The 16,347-nt window shown below is 40.2% G+C and overlaps 1 protein-coding gene across 4 annotated transcripts in view; it reads right to left on the reverse strand.

Moving 5' to 3' along the window:
* The window catches only part of RPS6KA5 (ribosomal protein S6 kinase A5), a 199,889-nt gene that overhangs the window by 141,963 nt on the left and 41,579 nt on the right, over positions 1–16,347 (reverse strand). The window lies entirely within an intron of this gene.

The raw sequence follows: 16,347 nt of genomic DNA on the forward strand, positions 1-16,347 counted from the left end.
GGTCTTCAGCGAAGTATAGGATTTAAACTGGTAAAGAGGAGGAGCTGGTACGGGAATTCAAAGTGAGAAGAACAGTAGGAGCAAAAGCGTAAGTGAGAATGAGTACTCTCCTAGTAGAGAATAATAAGAGGATTGTTTTAATTAGCCATAACGGGTTTATGTGGAAAAAAACAGTAAAAAAATAAAATATTAAGTAGTTACATGGAACCAGCTGATTCAGAACCTGGAATGCCAGGCTAATTAGTTTCAATCAAATCCATAAGCAGTGACGGTTCTTGACATAATCAAGGTAAGGTTTTAGGAAAATCACTCTGGCAGCAGTATGCCATGGGGATAGAAGCAAGAAAAGGCTATTGGCAAAAGGGGATGACGCTGTTACAATAAATATGTGTGTGGTGACCAGGGTCTGGTCAGAGTAGAAACTAGAATGAAGAGGAAGGATGAACCCAAGAATCACTGTAATGTTCACATCAAGAAACATTCACTTTGGAGAAACAAATCACCAACTTCATATGGAAGGGAAAGAAGCCCCGGATAAGTAAAGCATTACTGAAAAAGAAGAAGAAAGTGGGAGGCCTCACTCTACCTGATTTTATAACATATTATACAGCCGCAGTAGTCGAAACAGCCTGGTATTGGTACAACAACAGGCACATAGACCAATGGAACAGAATTGAGAACCTACATATAAATCCATCCACATATGAGCAGCTGATATTTGACAAAGGCCCGGTGTCAGTTAATCGGGGAAAAGATAGTCTTTTTTAACAACTGGTGCTGGCATAACTGGATATCCATTTGCAAAAAAAATGAAACAGGACCCATACCTCACACCATGCGCAAAAACTAACTCCAAGTGGATCAAAGACCTAAACATAAAGACTAAAATGATAAAGATCATGGAAGAAAAAATAGGGACAACGTTAGGAGCCCTAATACAAGGCATAAACAGAATATAAAACATTACCAAAAATGATGAAGAGAAACCAGATAACTGGGAGCTCCTAAAAATCAAACACCTATGCTCTTCTAAAGACTTTACCAAAAGAGGAAAAAGACCACCTACAGATTGGGAAAAATTTTTCAGCTATGACATCTCTGACCAACGCCTGATCTCTAATATCTATATGATTCTGTTAAAACTCAACCACAAAAAGACAAACAACCCAATCAAAAAGTGGGGAAAGGATATGAACACACACTTCACTAAAGAAGATATTCAGGCAGCTAACAGATACATGAGAAAATGCTCTCGATCATTAGCCATTAGAGAAATGCAAATTAAAACTACGATGAGATTCCATCTCACTCCAACAAGGCTGGCATTAATCCAAAAAACACAAAATAATAAATGTTGGAGAGGCTGTGGAGAGATTGGAACTCTTATACACTGCTGGTGGGAATGTAAAATGGTACAACCACTTTGGAAATCTATCTGGCGTTTTCTTAAAAAGTTAGAAATAGAACTACCATACAACCCAGAAATCCCACTCCTCGGAATATACCCTAGAGAAATAAGAGCCTTCACACGAACAGATATATGCACACCCATGTTTATTGCAGCACTGTTTACAATAGCAAAAAGCTGGAAGCAACCAAGGTGTCCATCAACAGATGGATGAATGGTTAAATAAATTATGGTATATTCACACAATGGAATACTACGCATTGATAAAGAACAGTGACGAATCTGTGAAACATTTCATAACATGGAGGAACCTGGAAGGCATTATGCTGGGTGAAATTAGTCAGATGCAAAAGGACAAATATTGTATAAGACCACTATTATAAGATCTTGAGAAATAGTATAAACTGAGAAGAACACATTCTTTTGTGGTTACGAGAAGGGGGAAGGAGGGAGGGTCGGAGAGGGTTATTTACTGATTAGTTAGTAGATAAGAACTACTTTAGATGAAAGGAAGGACAATACTCAATACAGGGAAGGTCAGCTCAACTGGACTGGACCAAAAGCAAAGAAGTTTCCTGAATAAACTGAATGCTTCGAAGGTCAGCGGAGCAAGGGCGGGGGTTTGGGGACTATGGCTTAAGGGGACTTCTAAGTCCATTGGCAAAATAATTCTATTATGAAAACATTCTGCATCCCACTTTGAAGTGTGGCATCTGGGGTCTTAAATGCTAACAAGCGGCCATCTAAGATGCATCAATTGGTCTCAACCCACCTGGATCAAAGGAGAATGAAGAACACCAAGGTCACATGATAACTATGAGCCCAAGAGACAGAAAGGGCCACATGAACCAGAGACTTACATCATCCTGAGACCAGAAGAACTAGATGGTGCCTGGCCACAACCGATGACTGCCCTGACAGGGAACACAACAGAGAACTCCCGAGGGAGCAGGCGAACAGTGGGATGCAGACCCCAAATTCTCATAAAAAGACCAGACTTAATTGTCTGACTGAGACTAGAAGAATCCCGGAGGTCATGGTCCCCAAACCTTCTGTTGGCCCAGGACAGGAACCATTCCCGAAGATAACTGATCAGACATGGAAGGGACTGGACAATGGGTTGGAGAGAGATGCTGATGAAGAGTGAGCTACTTGTATCAGGTGGACACTTGAGACTGTGTTGGCATCTCCTGACTGGAGGGGAGATGGGAGGGTAGAGAGGGTTAGAAACTGGCAAAACGGTCACGAAAGGAGAGACTGGAAGAAGGGAGCAGGCTGACTCATTAGGGGGAGAGTAAATGGGAGTATATAGTAAGGTGTATATAAGCTTGTATGTGACAGACTGACTTGATTTGTAAACTTTCACTTAAAGCACAATAAAAATTATTTAAAAAAAAAAAACATTCACTAAACACTTGTCTTGGGTGCCGAGATTATAAGCAAATGAGACAGGGTCCCCACTTTCAAAGAAAAATTAATTGAAATTCTGTTCCATTCCCCTCTCCCCGCCCTTGGCCTCATATCTAAAGTACAAGAAAGGCCAAGTCTGGTGAATGGTAGTGTTACTGACAGAATACAGAAGTTGAAAAGGGAAGTTTCTGGCTTTCAATACTGATTTCAAAGTGATGGCAGGTCATCCCAAAAGGGCTGCCATGTAGGCAGCTCTAGACAAGGAACTGAAGTTCTGCAAAGACTTCCTGCACAAAGTTATCGGCAGGGGGCCAAGGGCTAGTATCTCAAGCAGAAAGCCCTCCAGGAGGCTACACAAAGAGAAAGGTGAGTCTTGATTACCTAGCATTAGGAAGCAAGAAGCAAAAGAAGCAGAGAAATTGTAACAGAATTAACAGTGCACAGAACCAAGGAAAGACAGGATATCAGTTTAAAAGAGAGATTATCAATGAAGCTGGATGTAGCAGGAAGGTGGAAGTGGATGACTGAGAAACCCTGAATTCAGCTGGATCAACGGTGATTTTTTTGAAAGAACCATTAATAATGGAAGGATGAGAGCAGAAGTCAGATTCCAAGAGCATAATGAAGGAAATGGTACTTTTCTGTGTTTTTTAAAATTTAAGGGAGTTTAAAAAATTAAAACAAATAGTTAAAAGAGAAAACACGTGAATTATTTGCATGATCACCTATCTTTAGCAGACATGTTTAGCACGACTGCTAAATAGACAGCAACCACGTAATGACCTCACTCCCCTTTGAACTCTGAAGTCAAAAAACACTGGCCGAACCCAAGTGGTAAGGGCCACAAGCTGGGAAGCTAGAAAGTTTGTGCCAGGATCAAAATGACAAACTAGCTGAAAGAAGTATGGGATGTGTACGGAACCATAATATCCTGGATCAGCCAACTGCTCAATAACATCTGCCCAATCCAAATCACATCCAATCTAATGGGCGTCCAAGTGCCCACAATAAAAATCCAAGCCCCAACCTTAAAATTATATGAGAGGTGGGGTGAGAGGGGTATGGAAAAACAAAACACCTTAAAAGCAATGGATGCAGACAATTCTGTTCGAGAAATGGAGATACAAAAGGAAGGAATAGAGGGAAAACTAAAAAGAATCATATGCAACTTTTTTTTCCAAATTAGAAGCTACATAGGAGAGAAGGCCTGTGGACAAAGTGAATATGAGAGAGGCTAGAAAAAGTGGAGATGGAAGGGATGGGTCTTAAGGGATTGGGTCCTTTGGGAAGTAATAAATAATGAGGTCCAGGACAGAAGGAGCGAGAGAGAAGGATTAAAGAATAGAGAGAAGGATAAGGATATGTTAAAGTGTCAAGGATGAAAAAAGGACACATAGCTTTTCTAATGGACACAGATGTTCTCTGAAGGCAGTACCAGGGAGGTACTGCATTGAAGTGAGCGGAGGCTCCCTCAGAAATCACTGCCTAGCTAAAATATTTACAACAAAGGATAAAATGAGATCTATGCAAAGTTACCTTCAGAGATAAAAATCACTGTAAGCAAGACAAAAGGATATGAACTATCTTAACCAAAAGAACTGACATATCTAAAAAACTGATCAGCAGAAGATAGACTGGACAAAATGAAAACCAAAAAGCAAAATCCCCAGTTGGGTAGTACGTTTCCAGCCATGTCCAGGGACAACCTAATGAGTCAATTCAAACATCAGGTCCCCTAGGAAGAAACATCCCTATCATGGAAATGGCTGTAGCATGCCTGCAGCATGAGTTTGGCTGTTAGAACGCTTAACTGACTCCCTTTTTTTGAATTCCATGCTCACCAAGCAATCCAATTTTAATGCGGGAAGAATGCACTACTCAAGGGAACACAAATGTTTCACTTATTTGCTTTTATTTCCCAGCATGGTGTCATGGATCGAATTATGTCATGGACTGTTGCAATGCATGGATTGTTGAATATGTCCCCCCAAAAACTGAGTATTAATTTGGCTGGGCCATGATTCCCAGTATTGTGTGGTTGTCCTCCATTTTGAGATTGTAATTTTATGTTAAAGAGGACTAGACTAGGATTGTAACATCCTTAATAAGGTTGCATAAACCCTGGTGGTACAGTGGTTAGGAGCTATGGCTGCTAACTAAAGGGCTGCCAGTTCAAATCCACCAGGTGCTCCTTGGGAGCTCTATGGGGCAGTTTTACTGTGTCCTTTCAGGTTGCTATGCGTTGGAAACAACTCGATGGCAACGGGCTTGGGTTTTTGTTTTTTTACTAAGGTCACATCCCTGATCCAATGTAAAGGGAGTTTGCCTGGGGTATGGCCTGCACCACCTTTTTATCTTTTAAGACATAAAAGGAAAGGGAAGCAAGCAGAGAGTTGGGGACCCCATACAACCAACAAAGCAGCACCAGGAGCATACCCTGTCCTTTGGACCTGGGGTTGCTGGGCCTAAGAAGCTCCTCAACCAGGGGAAGACTGATATGGACCTTCCTCCAGAGCCACGGAGGATGGCTACCTCTGGAGCCGACTCCCTGAACTTGGACTTTTAGCCTACTTTTTTTACTGGGAGGAAATAAATTCCTCTTTGTTAAAGCCATCCACTTGTGGTATTTCTATTATGGCAGCACCAGATGACTAAGGCAGTTGGTGAGGTATCGCTGCAGTTTATACATCAATCATTTGTGCTCAGAGCTACAGCTGTATGCATGGAATCAGGCCAAGAAGGGCAAACACAGCACAACAATCCTGCACTGAATCCTACTTGCCACTACCAGGGACACTGCAGTAAGTGTACCGTGATCTTGTCAATGATTTCCTGATTTTTTTTTTTTTTTCCATCTCAGAAGAAAAAGAGAACTACAAAAAGCAACTCTGTGAGATTCAGTTGTGAATACAATAGGAAGTTTAGAAACCTACAGCTTGTTGCAGCTGGAACTGAAATAATTAAGCCATAAATTATAAATCTTTGCCCTAGAACATCATCAACTTCTAAAACTTAAAGTATCTGACTCAAAAATTTGTTCAATTTCCAGGTACTTAACAGATTTTTCTCTTTGAGACATTAGCTCATCAATTAAAAAAAAAAAAAAAGGAAAACAGAGTTTAACAGGTTAATTAAAAAGTTCCTGTTTTTGGTAAAGAAAGGAGTTTCGGTCCTGGCCCTTATTCCCTATTCCTCAATAATTACTTTCATCTTCCCCTCTCTGGCACCTTCAATATTAAAGAAACCTGAATATTAACCTGTAATTTCAAAGTTCTGGTGTGAATAAGATCATGACACTAGGCCATAGACATTTTTCCCTTTTTAAGCTTTTCTTTTATTATGAAGTATAACAGAGAAAATCTCGGAGGAGGGACCGTGACTCCACCATCCTAATATTTCACTTTTGTGTTCTCCTTTCCAGCCTTTTCTTGTTGTACATGTATGCTAGTTGTCAGCTGGGCTTCCCAGACCCTTGTAATCTAGATTAAAGCCTGTCGTGTCATGGCCTGCAGAAGTCCAAAACCCCCTTCCCTCCACATACCACCCCAAGGTTTCTCTGAATTACTAGGAGGCCTGACATTCTCAGAACCCTCTGAGTTACTCAGGTACCATCTCTATTCTGCACTGCACCAATCCAGTCATGAAATGCAGGTCCGTCTTTGAGTTCCACAAAAGACAAAACCAAAAACTGAACACATTCCTTAGCATCACAGACTTTAGTGAAGATTTCTGGAGAGAGGAGAGTTACACACATCAAGACAATGAAAACAACGTCCTCAGAAAGAGCTGCTAGAAGGAGCATTCTTAATCTGTCTCTCCATCACCCATCCTTGCTGTCAAGTGGCCCTGACTCATGTTGACCCCATGCACAACAGAAAAAAATGCCGCCTGGTCCTGTGTCATCCTCATGATCAGTTTTGGATCAGACCCTTGTGATCCCTAAGGTTCTCATTGGCTGATTTTCAGAAGGAGATTGCAGGCTTTCCTTTCTTCCTCATCTAAGTCTGGAAGCTCTGCTGAAACCTGTTCAGCATCACTGACAACAGGCACGCCTCCACCGACAGATGGGTGGTGGCTGCACTTGAGGTTCACTGGCTGGGAACCAAACCCAGGTCTTCCCCATGGAAGGCAAGAAATCTACCACTGAATCACCTATCCCCGCCTTACCTCGCTTCATTGTCTTTGACTTCTCTCCTCTTCTTCCCTCTCCCCTCCTTTATCAGGAATAGAATCGACAAATCCTTCCCCTTGTTTCCTGTCAAGCAGCTTCCTCCTTTCTCTGACCTCTCAGCACCAGCTGATGTGCCCACTCACACAGGGTTCGCCACCCCTAAGTGAGCTACCATGGTAATTAATGCCCCAATGTAGTTTCCTCCATGTAAGGAATTCAGGTCCCATTGCCGTGATAATATATTTTTCATCTCCTTATCTCTTGCACAGGTATCATCATACTCTACATGTAAGTCTACAGTCTACTAATTGGACAAACATACTGAATGCTTACTGTGTATCTGATACCGTGCAAAGAACTGGCAAGACTGGAGCAGACCCACTTCCTGCTCTCAGGCAGCTCAGGGTCCAGTGGAGAGACTCAGGCAAGTGAACCAGCCCAGGGCACACTCTATCAGAGAGGTATGAGCTAAACAGAGTCCCAGGAGATCTGAAGATTTGGGGAAGTCAGGCAGCTGACAGACAGCACGGAAGGAAGAAAGTCTGCAGGTCAGAAGGAAAAACATACAAAAGCACCAAGATGACAGAGAACATGGCAATCTGGGAACCCCCAATTAGATGCAAGGGAAGGAGGGGATGAGAAGGCACAGCAAGATCTGAGGCAGCGATCCATTCCTCAAAGACTGTGTTAGATTTGAAACAGTATATATTTTGTTCTGAAGGCAACAGAGAGCAAGTGAAAGACTTTAAGTGGAAGATTAGGACGACCAGACCCGTCCCTTAGAGGAACCATGCGCAGCAGTGTGGAGGAGGAGTTAGAAAAGAGCCGATCTGGGACACGGGAAAGCCAAAGCACAGGTTGCAGCAACAGTCACGGCCGGAAAAGCTAATGGCTAAACTAAGGTACTGAAAGTAGGGAAAGGGAGGGAAAAGTAAATTTATTAATCTGTTACTAACACTAATAAGGAGTCCAGGGGGCTCCCTGGTTAAGAGCTTCACTGCTAATCAAAAGGTCAGCAGTTCGAATCCACAAGTTGCTCCTCAGAAACCCTACAAGGCAGTTCTACTCTCCTATAGGTCACTATGACTCAACAACACACAACAAGAGCATTACTACTACGCAAGAAGTGAAACATTCCAAATTGCTAAAATTATTAAATTCTAAATTAAAGGAAAAAAAAGTTGCCACTGATTCCGACTCATAGCGACCTTATACCCAGCCCAGTGCCGTCGAGTCGATTCCGACTCATATAGCTACAGTGAAATCATTAGCGTTCATAATGATAATCCCTTAAGTGACTGTGAGATCATAAAGCACTCTGGGTAAAAAAACAAGGTGAGATCAACTTTTAAAATGTTGGACGTGAACTGCATGCATTTGTCAAAACTTATCAAACTGTATACCAAGAAGAGTGAATTTTGCTGTATGTAAATTATACATCAATTTAAAAAATTCATGCCACATGGGTTAGAATCATAAAAATATTTTTTAAATAGGAATATTATAAAGAAGACATTTTCAGATTCAAAGATTTCCTTAGTGTTTAATTTGCTTATTGTTTTGCACTCGTCTATTTACTTACTGAAGTTAATCCTTACTTTAAAAAAAAATCACATAATTCTAAAGAGTAATATAAAGCTTCTAAGGCTTATTTTTCTAAATGTACAGATTTTTGATACATCACACAGTGCAACATTTCAAAAACAATTTGCTCTTCATTTTATAAAAGCAAATTATTTGTTCATTAACGCATTATTTTCACATGCTGCAAGTTTTTATGTCTTTGCTCATTTAATGGCACATCACCATTTAACACACAGCTTTCTTTGTGTGTGTGGATGTGGTGAACATAAACTTTATGAATACTGCCTAAAACAATGATTGTCCATCCTGCCTGTGGGATTTCCAAATGAAAATGGCTGGTACAGTAGTTGACAATTTTACTGTAGTCAAATTATTTGAAAATTCACAATTATTATAAAACATATTGTTGTTAGGTGCTGTCGACTCAGTTCCGACTCATAGCAATCTATGTACAACAGAATGAAACACTGCTCCATCCTGCAACATTCTAACAATCGCTGTTAATGCTTGAGCTCATCATTGCAGCCACTGTGTCAATCCATCTCATTGAGGGTCTTCCTCTCTTTCAATGACCCTCTACATTACCACCAAGCACAATGTCCTTCGTCAGGAACTGATCCCCCCAATAACATGTCCAAAGTATGTGCGATGCAGTCTCGCCATTCTTCCTTCTAAGGAACATTTTGGCTGTACTTCTTCCAAGACAGATCTGTTCGTTCTTTCGGCAGTCATGGTATATTCAATATTCTTCGCCAACACCACAATTCAAAGGCGTCAGTTCTTCTGAGGTTTTCCTTGTTCACTGTCCACCTTCCGCATGTGTATGAGGTGATTGAAAACACCATGGCTTGGGTCAGGTGCACCTTAGTCTTCAAGGTGACATCTTTGCTTTTCAACACTTTAAAGAGATCTTTCGCAGCACAGCTTTATTTAAAAAGAAGCATTAACTGAAATGCTTCATTTTCTGACTATGTCACATAATTAAATTTAGTATGCGCAAAAATGTGAAGGAAAAGATCATTTGGAGCCCTGATGGCACTGTGGTTAGGGGCTATGGCTGCTAACCAAAAGGTGAGTAGTTTGAATTCACCACCCACTCCTTGGAAATCCTATGGGACAGTTCTCCTGTCCTGTAGGGTCCCTATGAGTAGGAATCAACTCGACGGCAATGAGTTTGGTTTTGGTATAGCACATCAAAAGGAATGTGTAGAGGTTTTTAAAAGACTTACTTTCAAAGGCAAGTTACCTCAGTGTTAGTTTATGTAACACTAACTATATGACAGACAGGTTAAAGGCGACCATACCTTGTAAGGAATCTAGATAAAGAACAGATCCACTGGTTACACTCAGCACAGCATTCCTTTTCTCAAGTTAAGTTACAGCTTCATTTACAATAGAAGCCGCGCTTCACTATTTTAGCAAGCAAAAATTAGACAGCTTGTGAATAATAAAAAATTAAACCATTATAGCAAGGCAAACAGCCCAGCTCCCAAAGTGCCTGCAAAATTGTTTTTATATTTATTAATATATTTTAAATTATACCTTTAATGCAAGGTATAAAATGGCTTTTGATAGTCCCGAGTAATATTCCCATGGATCAGATTTCAATTTGACATTGAGAAAATACAGCAGCACTTTGTTCCTCCTAAGTCATAACCTCATTTTCCCACCACAATTCCATTGACACCTCAACACTTAATTCTATTGTAAGAAAGTACTTTATCAACACCCTTTCCTTTTTCTATTTTCCAGACTACATGCAGCTAATACTGCCAATTTGGTTTCTGTTAACATTAAATGTAGCGGCCTTGAATCAAATATCAGTTTGCAATAATTTGTCCTTACAGTTCTTAACTTTCATGGTGCTACTGCCAACTTGTTTTTCAAGAATAATGCTACTTTTCAAAAGATGTTAATTTTTAACTCACAGTAAACTGAAAAAAGCTATGAACACTGGGAACCAAAGAAACTAGATTGATCCTGTCTTGTCCGATCCTGCCTCTCCTACTTCAGTCCTAACTGTATTATCTTCACCACAACCATGCTCAAACCCCAATTCTGTGACTTAGAAGAAAAATAGAAGAGTGCTCTGGAGGGACACACAGGCACTAGAGAGCCACGGCAGCATGCTCCCTGCTGCCTCTCCTTGTCTCGTTTCAAGCATGAACTGTGTAACCCATTCCCCTGAAAATAAAGTAAGCAATTAACACTTCCCATGTTATGACCGGAGTCCCTGGGTGATGCAAATGGTTAACATGCTCCGCTGCTAACTGAAACGTTGGAGGTTCAAGTCTACCCAGAGGCACCTTGGAAAAAAGGCCTGGTGATCCACTTCTGAAAAAATCAGCCACTGAAAACCCCAGGAGCACAGCTGTGCTCTGATATACCTGGGGTCACCATGAGTCAGAACCAACTCAACAGCAACTGGTCATGCCATAACAAGGGATATTGGCACAATTCTGTTGCCATATAAAAAGTGACAGATCTTGCCTCTAAATCCAATTATAGTGCTCCCTTGCCATTGAACTGTTTTCAATGATTTCAAAATCCAAAGCTGCAAAAATAACAGAACTCCCATATACCTGTCATTCATAACCATCAATTTTTAACATTCTGCCATCTTTGCTTTCTCTCATTCATATTCATGCACACACACACATTCACACAAACATTACTTATTTTTTCTGAACTACTTAGAGTAGTTTGCATACATCGTGCCTCTTCACCCTTTAATACTTGAGTGTGTAGTTCCTAAATATTCTCTTAAGTAAGCTCAGTGAAGCTATCAAATTAGGAAAATTTAACATTGATGAGACTATTTGACCTCATCTGTCATCTCTTTTCTGATTGTGTCAATTGTGTAGTATCTTTGATAGCACCTTTTCCTCCAGTACAGAATCAGAGACTGCACTGATTTTGTCATGTGTCTAGGCTTCTTTCAACTGGGGCAGTTCCTCGGTCTTTCTTTTGTCTTTTTTGACTGACGTTTTTGAAGAAAAAAGGCCAATGTTTCCTGTTTGTTTCATCAAATAGAATTTCTACTTGTCTGAAATTTCCTGGTGATTAGATTCAGGTTATGCATTTCAGCTGGAATACTACCTAAGTGATGTTGTGTGTTTCTCAGGGTATCACAAGCAGAAGCATAGAGTGTCAGTCTGCCCCTCACTGGTGATGTTCACTCGGATCATCCAGTTGAGGGGCTGCCCAGTTTCTACGCTGGGGAGGTGCTAATTTTGCGCTCGCAAAAAGCAATAATGTGTGGGGAAGAAAGTGGATGGCCATGAAAATATCCTCCTCCTCATCAAACTCCCACTCTTGATTTAGCGTCCACTGATGATTCTTGCCTGAACCAATACTTACTATAATGGTTACAAAATAGTAATTTTCCAACTCCTCCCGTTCTTCCATAGTTATTAGTCAGCATCGTATTCTGGGAAAGAGTCCCTCTTTCTATTTATTTATCTATATATCTACCATTAGACTATTCATAAATTGCTATTTTTCCAGTTGTTTTAGGATTCATTCCTGTCTTTAATTATTCTAATGTACCAACTTTGTCAACAGGAGCACTTTCAAGCTGGCTTCTGTGTCCTTCTGACACGCTCCTGCAATTTTTTTTTTTTCTTTTTTCTTGCTTTCTCTTATAAGTAGTCTTGATTCCTTTTAGTGGGAAATGGTATTAGAAACCAAAGTCTGGGTGCCAGGTGTGCTCATTTCTACTGGTGTCTTTGCTTCTAGGCTCTTTCATGAAAAGACCTAGAAGATGTATATTTATATTATATATTTATGTATACTTATACCATCCTCAGAGCCCTGGTGGCACAGTGCTTAAGAGCTTGGCTGCTAACCAGAAGGTCAGCATTTCGAATCCACCAGCCATTCCTTGGAAACTCTATGGGGCAGGTCTACTCTGTCTTATAGGGTTGCTTTGAGTCAAAATCGACTCAACAGCAACAGTTTTTTTTTTTTTTTAAAATACCATCTTTTGGAGCCCTGGTGGCGCAGTGGTTAAGAGCTCAAGCTGCTAACCAAAAGGCTGGCAGTTTGAATCCAACAGCTGCTCCTTAGAAACCCTGTCGGACAGTTTTAGTCTATCTTACAGGGTCACTATGAATTGGAACCAACTGGGTGGCAACAGGTGTAATTTTTTTTTTTTAGTATACCATCTTTTCTGTATATTTAAATCTGTCGTATGCAGACTTCTGCTGTACATGGACTTATGCTGTACACATCAGTGGTATGTGTTTCAAAATATTGTAAAGGATGCCTCATCCAGTTGCCTTATAACCATCTGTGTACAATTCCTTCATGTACGATATTACATGTGTGTGAAATTATTTGACCTTAAACTTGTTTACTGGTTTAAGTCAACCCAATGAACCAGCAAGTGTATCATCATCTCACACAGAACGGATAAGAATATGATGAGTAAATGAGTAATGATCTAATTCTGAATGATGAAACCCAAATACTGTAAATTTGAACCAATGGATTATGAAATGTATCTATAACATCCTCCCTGGTCTCTTGTAAAACCCTGGTCTGTCACACCATCCTTTCTCATCAAGCAATCTGTATGCTCACCTCCCTGTGTCTCTCCAAGAAACATCAGAATGTCAGCAACCAGAGGACACTTGGTGACAGTTAAAAGAGGCTGAGTAATTTGAGGATTCTGGTCCTATTTTTTTTTTTTTTTTACTTGGTCCTATACCCCTCCAAAAAACATTAGAATGTCAGCAACCAGAGAACACTTGATGACAGCTGAAGCAGAAAAAAAGTCTGAGTAATTTAAGGATTCTACCCATTCCATACCACCTTCTTAGCCTGCTTAGCCACTTAGACTGTTAAGGAAACAAATGCTTGAATCTGAAAATGTTTAAGTGGTTTGTGCGGTTTTGTAATTCTGCTTCTGTGTGCTGTATCTCAAAGAACTGTATTTTGGCTGTGACCCCAAGTAAAACTGAAATTGAAACTAAAATTGGGAACAAACCTGTACACATACTTATGCTCTGTGCATATTCACAATACAAATTATAAATATTTATCATATACAGTATTATTTAAGGTTTACATACTGTTATTTTATCCACAGCCCCATCCTTGCTTTAGCTTCAGTTCTTTAAAAAGCTATATTAAATGCTCATCATTGGTCCTTTTCCCCAGTCATCTGTTGTTTGGATGAAACTCACTGTCTAGTAGATTCCTCAGAAAGACCGCTTGTATAAAGTATTCTCTGAGTTCATACATGGTCAAAACTTTTTCTATAGCCTTAATCTTAAAAGCAGCTGGCTGGATATAATCCTGAGTTTGCACTTTCGTTCCTTAAGTTTCTTTAAAAACGTTCCGCTGTTGTCTTGCTTCATATATTGCTTTTGAGAAGTCTAATTCCAGATAAGTATTCTGCCACTGCGTAGTTTATTTGATCTTCTTGTGTGAAGCCCTATAGATTTTTATTTTTAAAGTCTATGGGTTGGCTGGGTATTAGTTTTACTAGGGTATGTCTCAGATCTGGAAACCCTGATGGCGTAGTGGTTAAGTGCTATGGCTACTAAGCAAAAGGTCAGCAGTTCAAATCCACCAGGCGCTCCTTGGAAACTCTACCAGGCAGTTCTACTCTGTCCTCGAGGGCCACTATGAGTCGGAATCGACTCGACAGCAGTGGGTTTGGTTTTTTGGTCTCAGAGCTATTTGTATGGGTTAATCTTCCCTAGTACCCAGTAGGCCTTTTCAATGTCTAGATTCACATCTCCTGTTTTGTTTTGGGAACCATAATTCATGGATTATACTTTATTTTCCTTCAAGAACTCCAGCTTACATATTTGATATCTTCTTTACCTGTCTTCTGTTTTAACTGCTTTCTCTCTGATCCTTTTTTTCTTTCTGTATCTAATTTTTAAAATAGTATTTCCCTGCTTTTCTTCAATGACCTTTATTAAATTTTCATTTGAATCTATTCTAACTTGGGCACCTTGTTAGTTTTCATTTCTGACATGATTCTGTCTTTTCCTTCAGTTTTTTTCCCTGAATTCAATCAATCCTCACTACACTTCCTCCTGTTTTTTTGTCCATTTCTATTCTTAGTTTTTTAATACCTGATCCAAAGTTTTATTTTTTTTTCCCCCCACACCATCTAATGCTTGTCTGAGGATATTTGTTCAGTTTGGTGTGCTGTATTACTGCTTTTCTTCTGTATAATGGTTGATTTCGGGGAGGATTTTTCAAAAGATGGAATGTTTTGATTTGCATTTTCTGTTTTCTTTCTACAGTATTTTTATTGGATCCTTTTTTTCCTTCTATTTCCAGGCATTTGGTGCACAACGTAATATAAGTGTATCCTACCAACTTTAGTGATGTTCAATTTGTTTGATGGATGATGGGGAGGGATTAGTGTGTAATTTCTCTTCTTTCAGTAAGATTAATAATAGTTTCTTCTTATTTCTTTCTTTCCCTTCACTGGCCACGTCTCCAAGGTTCACCACCATTTCCCTAATTATCTTGTTCTCTAGAAGCAATGGTCTTTGAAGCTGCCACTTCTTATGCTATTCATTTTCAAGCCTTTTTCTTTAGCCAAAGCTGAGGAAGATCAAGTCCCAGGGCTGGGTTCAGTATGTTGGCACATACTGATATAATTTCTCTAAGGCTGACTTCTGCCTATGTTTTGCCTAAGTTTTCTGTTCTCTCTTCTTTTTCAGAGACTCTCTTCAGACTTCCCTCCCCTTCTCTATATACCCACAGGCTTCCTGCAGCAATAGCTCTGTTGGAATTCAGTGCTCTTTTACCTTCTCTACTCACACGTAGGAAACCCTTGTGGCGCAATGGTTAAGTGCTACAGCTGCTAACCAAAGGGTTAGCAGTTTGAATCCGCCAGGCACTCCTTGGAAACTCTATGGGGCAGTTCTACGCTGTCCTATGGAGTCACTATGGGTCGGAATCGACTCGACGGCACTGGGTTTGGTTTGTTTTTTTTTTTTTTTTACTCACATGTAATTACAAAATTGTGGTATTTCTTATCTGGTAACATAATGGTTAAGAGCTATGGCTGCTAACCAACAGGTCAGCAGTTCAAATTCACCAGACATTCCTTGGAAGCTCTTTGGGGAAGTTCTACTCTGTCCTATAGGGTTGCTATGAGTTGGAATCGACTCCACAGCAGTGGGTTTGCTTTTTTTTGGTTTAGCACTGCTATGGTGGCGCCTTGGTTAAGAGCTTGGCTCCTAGCCAAAAGGTTGACAGTTCGAATCCACCAGCCACTCCCTGGAAACTCTATGGGGCAGTTCTACTCTGTCCTTCAGGGTCACTATGAGTCCGAATCAACTCAACGGCAATGAGCTAGTATGTGGGTGAGTACTGCTAAAGGCATGAGTTGTGTGTGATTTTATTTGGACTCCTTGTTGATACTATGGTTTCTGTGGGTGAAGATGTACATGGTGACTGCCATAATCCTCCAGACTCAGAATCTCTCTCCTTGTTCACTGTTAATTTCATTTTTGGAGTTCTCAAAAACCACAAAAAGAAAAAAATCCTCAAAGCAAATTAGAAGTTTCCAGCTTTATCTGGGACTCTCTCAGAGATGTTCCAAAGGTTTTAAAACCTCCACCCCCATCTTCATCTATCCCTCAGCGGAAACCTAATTTCCACTATCCTTTTTTTTCCCCTTAAAAATTGGTGCATCTTTTGTAGCTATATAGTCTTAAAAATTCTGAGAGGCTTCATACAAGACTCTGCCTCCAGAAGTGTCATGGATTGAATTGTATCCCACCAAAAATGTATTGTA

This window comes from Elephas maximus, chromosome 10 (assembly GCF_024166365.1).
Source record: "Elephas maximus indicus isolate mEleMax1 chromosome 10, mEleMax1 primary haplotype, whole genome shotgun sequence".
In the NCBI taxonomy this organism is placed as follows: Eukaryota; Metazoa; Chordata; class Mammalia; order Proboscidea; family Elephantidae; genus Elephas; species Elephas maximus.